The sequence below is a fragment of the Oncorhynchus gorbuscha genome, linkage group LG18, assembly GCF_021184085.1.
Source record: "Oncorhynchus gorbuscha isolate QuinsamMale2020 ecotype Even-year linkage group LG18, OgorEven_v1.0, whole genome shotgun sequence".
Taxonomy (NCBI): Eukaryota; Metazoa; Chordata; class Actinopteri; order Salmoniformes; family Salmonidae; genus Oncorhynchus; species Oncorhynchus gorbuscha.
Window position 1 is genome coordinate 45,311,462 of NC_060190.1, and position 13,257 is coordinate 45,324,718.

Consider the following 13,257-nt stretch of genomic DNA (forward strand, 5'->3'; position numbering starts at 1 on the left):
ATTCCCATTTATTTTATTCACATGAATGGCATTTGATGTAGCAGATTGTTACCCTGACAACCTGTTATGAAGATTTTACAAGTTTATCAATAAGTGATAACAGTTGCTATAATGCACTTTCTCACCCTTCAGATATCCTGTCAGGGTGTAGTAAGATTGACCCTTTTGGTGTGCAGATGGTGTTGGTATTTGGTGACAAAAAACATTTGGGCAGGAAGGATTGGTCCTATGAGGATTTAGCATGGCTGTTGGTAGTGGCAGCCTTCTGCTCCATTGGCTTGATGAAGGGCAGCATGCACTTGTCACCTCACATGAAGCGGTATTTTGCATCGTTTGCCTCCCAAGGAAGCAGTCTATAGCTCAACATCTTTTGTCAAACTACTTTTTGGTCAAGGAAACGTATCGCGTGAGTTTATTTTAAAAAATTCAGGGTACTGCATTTACATCAAATCAAATTGTATTTGTCACATACACATGGTTAGCAGATGTTAATGTGAGTGTAGCGAAATGCTTGTGCTTCCAGTTGCGACAATGCAGTAATAAACAAGTAATCTAACTAACAATTCCAAAACTACTGTCTTATACACAGTGTAAGGGGATAAGGAACATGTACATAAGGATATATGAATGAGTGATGGTACAGAGCAGCATAGGCCAGATACACTCTGGATAAGAGCGTCTGCTAAATGACTTAAATGTATGTAAAGTAGATGGTATCGAGTACAGTATATACATATGAGTATGTAAACAGTGGCATAGTTAAAGTGGCTAGTGATACATGTATTACATAAGGATGCAGTTGATGATATAGAGTACAGTATATACGTATGCATATGAGCTAAATAATGTAGGGTAAGTAACATACCTTATATAAGGTAGCATTGTTTAAAGTGGCTAGTGATTATATTTACATCATTTCCCATCAATTCCCATTATTAAAGTGGCTGGACTTGAGTCCGTGTCAGTGTGTTGACGGCAGCCACTCAATGTTAGTGGTAGCTGTTTAACAGTCTGATGGTCTTGAGATAGAAGCTGTTTTTCAGTCTCTCGGTCCCAGCTTTGATGCACCTGTACTGACCTCGCCTTCTGGATGATAGCGGGGTGAACAGGCAGTGGCTCGGGTGGTTGATGTCCTTGATCTTTATGGCCTTCCTGTGACATTGGGTGGTGTAGGTGTCCTGGAGGGCAGGTACTTTGCCCCCGGTGATGCGTTGTGCAGACCTCACTACCCTCTGGAGAGCCTTACGGTTGTGGGCGGAGCAGTTGCCGTACCAGGCGGTGATACAGCCCGCCAGGATGCTCTTGATTGTGCATCTGTAGAAGTTTGAGTGCTTTTGGTGACAAGCCAAATTTCTTCAGCCTCCTGAGGTTGAAGAGGCGCTGCTGCTCCTTCACGATGCTGTCTGTGTGAGTGGACCAATTCAGTTTGTCTGTGATGTGTATGCCGAGGAACTTAACTTGCTACCCTCTCCACTACTGTTCCATCGATGTGGATAGGGGGGTGTTCCCTCTGCTGTTTCCTGAAGTCCACAATCATCTCCTTAGTTTTGTTGACGTTGAGTGTGAGGTTATTTTCCTGACACCACACTCCGAGGGCCCTCACCTCCTCCCTGTAGGCCGTCTCATCGTTGTTGGTAAATCAAGCCTACCACTGTTGTGTCGTCCGCAAACTTGATGATTGAGTTGGAGGTGTGCGTGGCTACGCAGTCGTGTGTGAACAGGGAGTACAGGAGAGGGCTCAGAACGCACCCTTGTGGGGCCCCAGTGTTGAGGATCAGCGGGGTGGAGAGGTTGTTGCCTACCCTCACCACCTGGGGGTGGGCCGTCAGGAAGTCCAGCACCCAGTTGCACAGGGCGGGGTCGAGACCCAATGTCTCGAGCTTGATGACGAGCTTGGAGGGTACTATGGTGTTGAATGCCGAGCTGTAGTCGATGAACAGCATTCTCACATAGGTATTCCTCTTGTCCAGATGGGTTAGTGCAGTGTGGTTGAGATTGCATCGTCTGTGGACCTATTTGGGCGGTAAGCAAATTGGAGTGGGTCTAGGGTGTCAGGTAGGGTGGAGGTGATATGGTCCTTGACAAGGCTCTCAAAGCACTTCATGATGACTGAAGTGAGTGCTACGGGGCGGTAATCGTTTAGCTCAGTTACCTTGGCTTTCTTGGGAACAGGAACAATGGTGGCCCTCTTGAAGCATGTGGGAGCAGCAGACTGGTATAGGGATTGATTGAATATGTCCGTAAACACACCGGCCAGCTGGTCTGCGCATGCTCTGAGGGCACGGCTGGGGATGCCGTATGGGCCTGCAGCCTTGCGAGGGTTAACACGTTTAAATGTCTTACTCACCTTAGTTGCAGTGAAGAGGCTGTGTCAGTGGCACTTATTGTCCTCAAAGCGGGCTAAAAAGTTATTTAGTCTGCCTGGGAGCAAGACATCCTGGTCCGTGACTGGGCTGGATTTCTTCTTGTGGTCCGTGACTGGGCTGGATTTCTTCTTGTAGTTCGTGATTGACTGTAGACCCTGCCACATGCCTCTTGTGTCTGAGCCGTTGAATTGAGATTCTACTTTGTCTCTGTACTGACGCTTAGCTTGTTTGATAGCCTTGCGGAGGGAATAGCTGCACTGTTTGTATTCGGTCATGTTACCAGTCACCTTGCCCTGATTAAAAGCAGTGGTTCGCGCTTTCAGTTTCACGCGAATGCTGCCATCAATCCACGGTTTCTGGTTAGGGAATGTTTTAATCGTTGCTATGGGAACGACATCTTCAACGCACGTTCTAATGAACTCGCACACCGAATCAGCGTATTCGTCAATATTGTTATCTGACGCAATATGAAACATATCCCAGTCCACGTGATGGAAGCAGTCTTGGAGTGTGGAGTCAGCTTGGTCGGACCAGCGTTGGACAGACCTCAGCGTGGGAGCTTCTTGTTTTAGTTTCTGTCTGTAGGCAGGGATCAACAAATGGAGTCGTGGTGTAAGTCGCTCTGGATAAGAGCGTCTGCTAAATGACTTAAATGTAATGTAATGTCAGCTTTTCCGAAAGGAGGGCGGGGCAGGGCCTTATATGCGTCGCGGAAGTTAGAGTAACAATGATCCAAGGTTTTTCCACCCCTAGTTGCGCAATCGATATGCTGATAAAATTTAGGGAGTCTTGTTTTCAGATTAGCCTTGTTAAAATCCCCAGCTACAATGAATGCAGCCTCCGGATAAATGGATTCCAGTTTGCGAAGAGTCAAATAAAGTTTGTTCAGAGCCATCGATGTGTCTGCTTGGGGGGGGGATATATACGGCTGTGATTATAATCGAAGAGAATTCTCTTGGTAGATAATGTGGTCTACATTTGATTGTGAGGAATTCTAAATCAGGTGAACAGAAGGATTTGAGTTCCTGTATGTTTCTTTCATCACACCATGTCTCGTTAGACATGAGGCATACGCCCCCCGCCCCTCTTCTTACCAGAAAGATGTTTGTTTCTGTCGGCGCGATGCGTGGAGAAACCCGCTGGCTGCGTCTCCGTAGTCTGACCAGAAGACCGCCTCATTTCCCTCTTTCAGAGTCGTTTTTTTGGGTCGCTGCATGGGATCCATTCCGTTGTCCTGTTTGAAAGGCAGAACACAGGATCCGCGTCGCGAAAAACATATTCTTGGTCGTACTGATGGTGAGTTAACGCTGATCTTATATTCAGTAGTCTTTCTCGACTGTATGTAATGCAACCTAAGATGACCTGGGGTACTAATATAAGAAATAACACATAAAGCATAGTATGAAGATCATGTGCTTGTCCCCAAGGATGGCAGCCAAGGCTGTCTGCACTGTGTCCAGGGGGAATTAAACCCTGCAGCTCCTTCCTGTTGAGCGTGCCAGAAAGCAAAAATAGATGCAGTAGGTTCAATGGCACAGGTCATGGCATCATTGTGGAACTATCATCTCGCAGCCAGTGAACATACCAGTGTCGACAATATAAGGACAGACCTGTGGTTTTGATGCCGTCCAGGCCCTCTTCTGCCAGAAAACCATGGTTTAATGAAACCCCACCGCCCCAAATTTACTTGCACAGTAGTCCTGAGGGGTGAAAAGGGGAGAGTGCTACATCTGTTGGCCTATAAACATTACTGACAGGGTTTGCAAAATAACTCTTGCTTGTTCCTCTATGGTGTGGAGCAGCCGAGTAGGGTCGGCTCCAGGCATAAGTGACATTAGGGACCCTGGCTGCTAGAGGGTCCCTGACCCCAAATTATTTTTTACAAATTGGGAGGGACTGTTGAGAGTTAGAATAGTAGAATATACAAGGCGCAAGTTTCAAGTTTGGTTGTGGATCAGCAGTTTTTGTCTTGTTTTGTCAGTCACTGACAGTCACTCAATAATACTTATCAATCTAAAAATGATGATCTGACAAGTTAGTCTAGCCAGGGTGGCCCAACCAAATCTCGATGAAAGCATTCTCATTCAGAACAGTTTGTGAATATATTATGATATTTGTGACATTTTGGACTTCGTAAAGTTTTATTTTGGCTGTTCGTGCACACAAAAACATTTCTCAAGGCAAGCCAAAGTTTGGAAGCCGAAGTCTACGCCCCTTCGTCGGTGATTGGTCAACAGTAGGGATTCTTTGATGAAGTGTTTGTTGTCATTTAATGATAGACAACTCATTTTCATGCACATTTTTCACTTCAGAAATACTGCACCAAACATCCTAGTTAGATTTAAAATTGTGCAACTAAGATATCCTCTGAAAAAAAGGCCAAAATGAATAATGTTCTTGAGTTATCATAGATTAATTATATTTTGAGGAAGTGTATACTGGCTACTGTATTTCAAGCAAAGGTATTTTCAAGCGAAGGTTGAATGTATGCGAGCGAGCACACTCGTTCAGTTCAACATTTAGATATTACACACTCGGTCAGGGAGAGGTTGAAAAGGAATACCTAGGATAGGATAAGTAATCCTTCTCACCCCCCCCCCTTTAAGATTTAGATGCACTATTGTAAAGTGACTGTTCCACTGGATGTCATAAGGTGAATGCACCAATTTGTAAGTAGCTCTGGATAAGAGCGTCTGCTAAATGACTTAAATGTAAATGTCTAGCCGAGTTTGGCTAGGCACCAACCGAACAGAAGGGCGTTTCTAACATCAATAGATGCATGACAAATTGTGTGATCATTCATCTTATCTGATATGGTTTACAACAAACCAACAGACATTAAAAGTACATTTAAGCATAAAGAGGAAACCAAGTAATGTCCAGTGCTCCAGTCTCACCTCTACACAGGCAGTGCTGAAGGGCACTTCCCCAGGGCACTTTGAATTGGGGCAGCAGGTAGGCTAGTGGTTAGAGCATTGGGCCAGTAATCAGGTGGCTGTATCGAATCCTTGAGCTGACAAGGTAAGAATGTGTTGATTAGCATTGGGCCAGTAATCAGGTGGCTGTATCAAATCCTTGAGCTGACCCCCCTACCTCTCTGATTTAGAGGTGTTGGGGTAAATGTGGAAGAGTGAATACATTCAGTTGGACAACTGTGGCCATGGTTCTTAGCTTTCATCTGAGGCAGAAAAATCCTTTGTTGTCTGTTGAATGGAGGGGTAAAACCAGTCATCCCCAAACCTTTGCAGTAACCCTGGGCCACTGTTTAATACATGTCATTCTGAGGTGAGGTGTCAAACATGAAAGAAAGGAACATGTAATAGGATGAATAGACATTTGTTTTTCTGGAGCTTATCCATTTTTTGAGCACGGGACTAAGAAGATTCACATTCCATCATAATTGGTGGTGTGCCATTTTGGATTGCAGGGGTAAGTGAATAAGTCTGAGGTGACATGCATGCCTTGAATTCAAGAGGCATGCATGTCATCAACTGACGTTACATACTCCACTTTTCACATTTCAGTGAGCAAACACTGTCTGCACAATTGCACACAGTGCACAAGTATAATGGTCGAGTTATGTCATTCAAAGAGATGCTTTAGGTCCTTCTGTAGCTCAGTTGGTAGAGCATGGTGCTTGTAACGCCAGGGTAGTGGGTTCGATTCCCGGGACCACCCATACGTAGAATGTATGCACACATGACTGTAAGTCGCTTTGGATAAAAGCGTCTGCTAAATGGTATATATTTATATATATATTTATTATTTTATATATTATTATTAATATTATATATTATATTATGATGCTCTCTGATTTTATTTCTAACACAGACATTTTATCTGAGCATTTAATGTGAAATTAATGTGGTGCAGGTAATTTCTGTAGTTTCACCCAGAAGAGCGCATGGCAGTTGACGAGGAGCTTCCTCTCCAGCAGCTCATCAGGACACTCCAGCAGCTTTCATCCTACCACCCCGGTGTTGTTCACCAACATGGTGACATCGCCGACCTCGCGCCGCACCTGCTCAGTGGTCTCTAATATTCAACCAGCGGGAAAGCTCGACCGTGTAGGTGTGCGCCTGGGCCCCCCAGTTCCCGGGCAAGCTTGGCATTCTCGTTGGCTGCGGTGTTGCAGTCCCAGAGCTCAAACTCAAAACCCTCTTTGGCAAACTCCAGAGCGAACAACTGACCCAGTGCAAGTCGAGCTTTATTTGTTGCTTTTCTGTGCTATGGTATTGAAAACCATATACTTTATTGGCAAAAATGAATGGCAACTTATTGCCATTGGACAAACCATATACACAAAAGCAAATACCAACGATTTGGACGGCAGATCGTCCAAAACGTATTGCAAATGGCATATGCCTAATGGACCATGCAATAAACCAAAAATCCTATAGATGGCGCGTGCGCTCTACCGTCAGAAACAATAACGCAAATGGACAGCAAGTAACATCTCAAGGGTAAAATTACAAATTTCAAAAGCATATTTGAAAGTAAGTTTTGCACCGTTTTCACATTTTCTTTGTTCTTTGTCAATGATCCATTACTAAAGAGCAGTATGGATATAGTTTTGTCTTATTTTATGTGATTTTGTCCATAAGACCTATGTTATGTCCATGTCAGGCATATCATACTTCAAATGGGCAAAATGTCCTCTTGTCACATTAAATTCTCCAAATGGGAAAAATGTCAGTTTGGAACATATGATCATAGGAAGTCAGGTTCCAAAACCAAAAGTCAGAGAACCATGTCGAAATATATATATAACATTCAAATGGTACATGTAAGTATTAAAGTACCAAATCGGGGTGTTATGTCCATTTGCTACATATGATCATAGGAAGTCAGGTTCCAAACCCCAAAATCTGGGAACCATGCCCAAATGGCCTATATAATGACTAAATGGTATACAGTGAATTCAGAAAGTATTCAGACCCCTTTCCCTTTTCCACATTTTGTTAAATTACAGCCTTATTCTAAAATGGATTAAATAAAAATGTTCCTCATAAATCTACACATAATACCCCATAATGACAAAGCGAAAACAAGTTTTTATACATTTTTGCAAATGTATAAAAAACTGAAATACCTTATTTACATAAGTATTCAGACCCTTGGCTATGAGACTCAAAATTGAGCTCAGATGCATCCTGTTTCCATTGATAATCCTTGAGTTGTTTCTACAACTTGATTGGTCCTCTTGTGGTAAATTCAATTGATCGGATATGTTTTGGAAAGGCACACACCTGTCTATATAAGGTTCCACAGTTGACAGTGCCAAACTGAGCAATCGGGGGAGAAGGGTCTTGGTCAGGGAGGTGAACCCGATGGTCACTCTGGCAGAGCTCCAGAGTTCTACAGCTCAAAATGTTCTACAACTACACCATCGAGAGCATCCTGACCAGTTGCATCACCGCCTGTTATAAGACTGCTGAACAATTAATCAAATGGCCACCCAGACTATTTACATTGTTTTTACACTGCTGCTACATGCTGTTTATTATCTATGCATAGTCACTTTACAAATGACCCCCCCCCCACACACACACACACACACATTGACTGGGTACCAGTAACAGTCTGTATATAGCCACGTTATTGTTATGTCATTTTCTTGTGTTACTTTTTCAAATTTATTTTTCACTTTAGTTTTTTTAGTAAATATTTTCTTAACTCTATTGTATTGAACTGTATTGTTGATTAAGATCTTGTAAGTAAGCATTTCACGGTAAGGTATGAATGCCTGTTGCATTCTGCGCATGTGACAAATACAATTTGATTTGAGTTGAAATTAATTTAACATAAATGATGTAGCCTAGGGTAGAAAGAGTAGTAGTACCCTATGAGGTTTTTCTGCAGCCCATACACTGGATACCAAATGTATTACAATGTCATGAGACTTTTTAAATCATTAACTTTTTAAATCATTAACTTATTAATAATAAGGAGAGAGTGCAGGAGAAAGTCAACTAAAAAGGCAAACGGGCAGACATCAGCTTTGGAGCGGATGCGGCAGAATCAAACAGCGATGGACAGTAAAAGGTGCTGAAAGTAATACATTTAAACACTTGTCTTAACTTGAATTCGACTTCACTAACAGCAAGAAGGCTTTGTTTGAGCCTATTACAGATGCAATTATGCTATCCACAGATTTGTCAGTATAGACACATCCTCCAATACTGTCACCATGCACTCCGTAAAGTCTGAGAGGGGTGTTTAGTGTGTTTAGTTAAAACCAGGGCTCAAACTGAGTGAGGGTATACCATAACCTTTCTTAAAGAAAAGGGAAAAAAACAATAACTATTGTTATCTTTAAATAAAAAAAAATATATATATATATATATATATATGTAAAAAAAAAAAGGGTCCAGGTAATATAAAGCGTTCTACAATGCTTAATTCCGTGATGCCTCATGCTGGAAACAAGCTTTAATGCCCACAAAAGACGTGACTGATGAATATGGAGATTTATTGATTCGTCTCTGACATTCTGAAGCTGAGCTGCAGCGTTCGATATTCGAGAAGACCAAAAATGTACTTTGCTATTCTGTCCCTACTAATTGAGCTTTTCACTTTCTGAAAAGAGAAGATGCTTAAACCCAGGCAGCTTTTAGGGAAGCCCTTCTGTTGTTGGGTAAAGCAGCAGTTGAAGCTTAAATTTGTCTGCGTCGTTAGAGCCTCTGGGTGGAAAAGTAACTTTTGAAAGTACCATGCTTAGATTTGTAAGGATGTCTAATATTTAACGATTTGAAAACAGCAACCGCTTCATAGCAAACGAGACATTATGGTTTGGCATTGGAGAAATATGGTAATGCCTATTTCTCTGTCCATTCCTCCCTGGATCTTCTATTTTCATTATTCTGCTTTCTTCTGAGACTTTTTCAGAGCGACATTTTCTCTTTATAGCAAGCTGTTTTTCCCAACCAACGCACAAAAAAACGTATTTAATGGAGACGTTGGGGATTTTATCACTGTAATCAGATTGAAAATAGTAGGATATTTTATTGACATTGTACAGCCTACCAACCAGATGTGTTAAAATTCTGTTTAATTTGGAGCATATGCATATGAAGTGGGCTGCTATTATGTTCTGTTCCGCCTACTATTAGCCGAGAAAAAAATGGCCGAAGGACAAATCTATTGCTTGCGGCTGTTGTACACTATTATAGTTTTCCGGGATAGAATGGGGGTGGCAATGTTTTGTCTCGCCTACGGCGGCAGAACGTACAGGGCCGCTCAGCTGCATTTTTTTTGTACCACGCGCGTGCACACAAAGGAGGTCAAATTAAATCTACTTTCACCCTTGGATAAGAGTGACAATATTTGTATTTGTCAAACGGCAGTCAAGCATCGATCATCATGTCACCATAATAAGACCCTCACCTCAACATTTATTGGAAAGGAGCATCAAGTTCATACCGTGCACTTTCGCCACGCGGTGAAGTTCATCATAAATGATTTAATATGTAGCCTAATAAACTGCATGTTTTCCCGATTTGTAGTGGGAGAACCACACACCATGTCACCGTGTGACTCCAAGTTTACTTAGATATGATGGTTATTATATCAATATTTGCGCATAAAGGTGTAATTAAGTTTACCCACACAAAAATGTCGAATGAACAAATTATCTGTCGCTATTTGTGAAATTTTACCAAAACTTCCTGTTTCCATCACAACTGTCGTGATTTTTTTTTAAAAAATATGGTATGAATTTACTCACATAAAAACTATATATGGAAACGTAGTTAGTGGCATGGCTGAAATGCAGTGATTCCAGGGCAGGGCTTTGCTTCATAAAATGTGAATGAAAAAAAGAATGAGGTCTGGAATTCCCTCTTTGCATTATTGAATAGACTGACCGCCCGAGAGATAGCGATACGGAGAGAGAGAGGCCAAAATATTTCACTCGTTGAGTGTATGCTTTGACAATGTAGATCTCGGACACTGGAGGACGCTATTAGATAGCAGATACTGTATACATTTAACATCTAACGCAAATATCATTCAGTTCCTCACAGTTTTTAGTAGAACTGGACACTGTTTGAAATGCGTTGATGTATTTATAAATACATACCAACAAGAACAGACAGAGACTGATATTTCATTCTGGACTTGTATTTCGTTTTCAGTCAGTAAAGGGAGAACATTGATTCAAAAAGATCATAGACATTTTGCTTTTGCTATGTACAAGAAATGTACAGTTTCTGTGTCACAACTTGGTAGCGCTACATGCGTCAAACAACAGAACACAACAGAGACAAGAGCCTAGAAAGTAAACTGGTCCAAACGAAGCATGAAACTTAAAAGGACAGCATAGAGGGCTGCGTGAGAGAGCGGAGGGGAGGATACATTCTCTGGAAAAGGGGGGATAATTCTGTTCAGTTTGTGGAGCATTAGCAGTTGGCTGCATCTGTTTGTTTGGTAGTTGGTGATGATGAAATAAAATTCATGAATCAAATAAATAATCAATTGTGCTTTTGGGGACATCATATTTACAACCATGTAGTAAGAATGTTATTAATGAGTCTGTCTGGAGTCCGTGTGTTTGGTTTGGCCAAGTAGGAGGCCCGTTTCAAAGACATAGCTCAGGGTCCAATAGAGCGCATTTATTTATAATAAAAGAAAATGGGAAACAAAAACAAATAAAAGCCACAATAAAAAAATCATAGAAGTTCATCCAACACCAGAGTGTAAAAGAGAAACAGGAATCATGATCACCATTATGCGTGGTTTGAAATCTGTATTATTTGACCCTTAAATGGCCATGTACTCTTATAGTCTCCATCCGGCACAGAAGAGGACTGGCCACCCCTCAGAGTCTGGTTCCTCTCTTGGTTTCTTCCTAGGTTCCTGCCTTTCTCTGGAGTTTTTCCTAGCCACCATGCTTCTACATCTGTATTTCTTGCTGTTTGGGGTTTTAGGCTGGATTTCTGTATAGCACTCTGTGACAATTTTTTATTTATTTTTAATAAATAAAGGGCTTATAAATACATTTGATTGATTGATTGTTAAATTTGACTTTACCATGTGTGAATGAGCTCTGCTGTAGTATTTTCTGTGGAAGGAGACCCTGACTTTCGTATGATCTATGCATATATCCTCCCATTTCCCCATCTCCAACTTTGTTTCAATGTATTGATTGTTATACATCAATATCCTAGACCTAGAAGACTACTAACACAGGAAAGATCCAAATTCATTTTTGAATGAATCATTTGTCTGAATTCAGTTTGTATTGGATTTAATACAGGGGGTGTTGGGCCTTGATGTTATGCACATAATCAGTAGTTACTTAGGGGCCCACTCACTGAAGCAATTACCAAATGTGGGGGCTTGAGAACTGAACCGGACTTCAAGGTTAGATGCCACCGAGGACTTTCAGCTATAGAGAACGGGACAGTTGACAAAGTAATCTGTGACGGATGAAGCAAGTATATAATAATATAATTTTATGAGAATAATAATACACCCTGCAATAAGAGAACAATGTAGGCCTACCCTCTTGTCTCTAAAATGCAACTTATCCATGGATGTGCAGTTCCCACAACGGAACCCTCTCACAACTTTACCTGGCCTGTTGTTTTCTTGTAAATGCCAATTCCACCTTTCCCTGACACTTTACACTTTAAAACGTTTACTTTCAAAGAACTCTGTGACTTGAACTGCCAAAGGCACATGTGTACCTGCGCGACTTTGTTGGTGGCCTGATCTTTCCACTGCCCTGCCCAGACTGGTATTTATGGAACCAGAGAAATGGATTCAAATCCAAAAACCTGCCTCAAAACAACCATCATTTGCACATTGTCATTATACACAAACATGCTCAAGAGTGCAACCCTTTCAGTAGGAAATACACAAAAATGATCACAAACACTCTTGTGTTTTGTGTTAACACAGAAGAATGGAACACACTCAAAATAACCCTTCAGTGTTTGAGTCACCAAACAGACAGGCATTATTCCTTGACTCGGTACAGTAGTTCTATTGATTTAATAGCCATCTTCCCTTTGAAAAGCATGAACATAGATGATAAAGTGATCTATATTTAAGATGTGTCTTAAAGGACGTAATGCTGCTCTGGTAAGTCAGGGGGTAATGGTCTTTCTACCGGGTGTGTGTTCAGAGGTCAAGTGTCCTACAATGCTCTGTAATGCTTATTCAATTCATTCCAATACAGACTAAATGGCCCAATATTCCATTGTTAGGGATAAAATCATCTAATAGTGGACTGGCTATGGATATAAAGTGGGGCTGGACTAGGGCCTGAGGTCCACAGGAATAGCTACAGACATCAGGAGGAACAGACAGCTCTCTGCCCAACTGTACTCTCATCATCTGACTGTAACTAACTAAATGGTTGGTCACACCAGCCTACCCCCCCCCCCTAGGGATCTCTTTTAATTTTTGATAGTATATTTCTTTAGTAGGCCATGCCCTCATGTGTGATTGTGTTTGGCTTTGGTTATTCAGAATTATGTGTGTATTTATTTAAGTCTATTAGGCAGCACACTATTGCTGTGTGTGTCTCTGTGTGCTACCAGTGTGTGTGTGTGTTGTGTGTATTGCGTGTCTGGGTGTTGGTGTGCTTTAATACCACACCCTGACAGCATGGTGACCCAGTTCACTGTGTTTATTTGCTTTACACTTTATTGAATTGTCATGTGAGCTCTATTAAACTGAGGCTATAGTGACAGACTTTTCAGAGTGGAGATGGGGAGGGAAGCAAGTTTGTTACTGGCAGAGGCACAGAAATACCTATATATTTGCATGTAGTCTGACAATAGAAAAATAGGACAATGGAAGTCAACAATACACTTTTTTCTCACTCTATATTGAGTGTTTAGCCGGGTGTTTTAAAGGCTAAATTAAAATTGTATCTTTAACA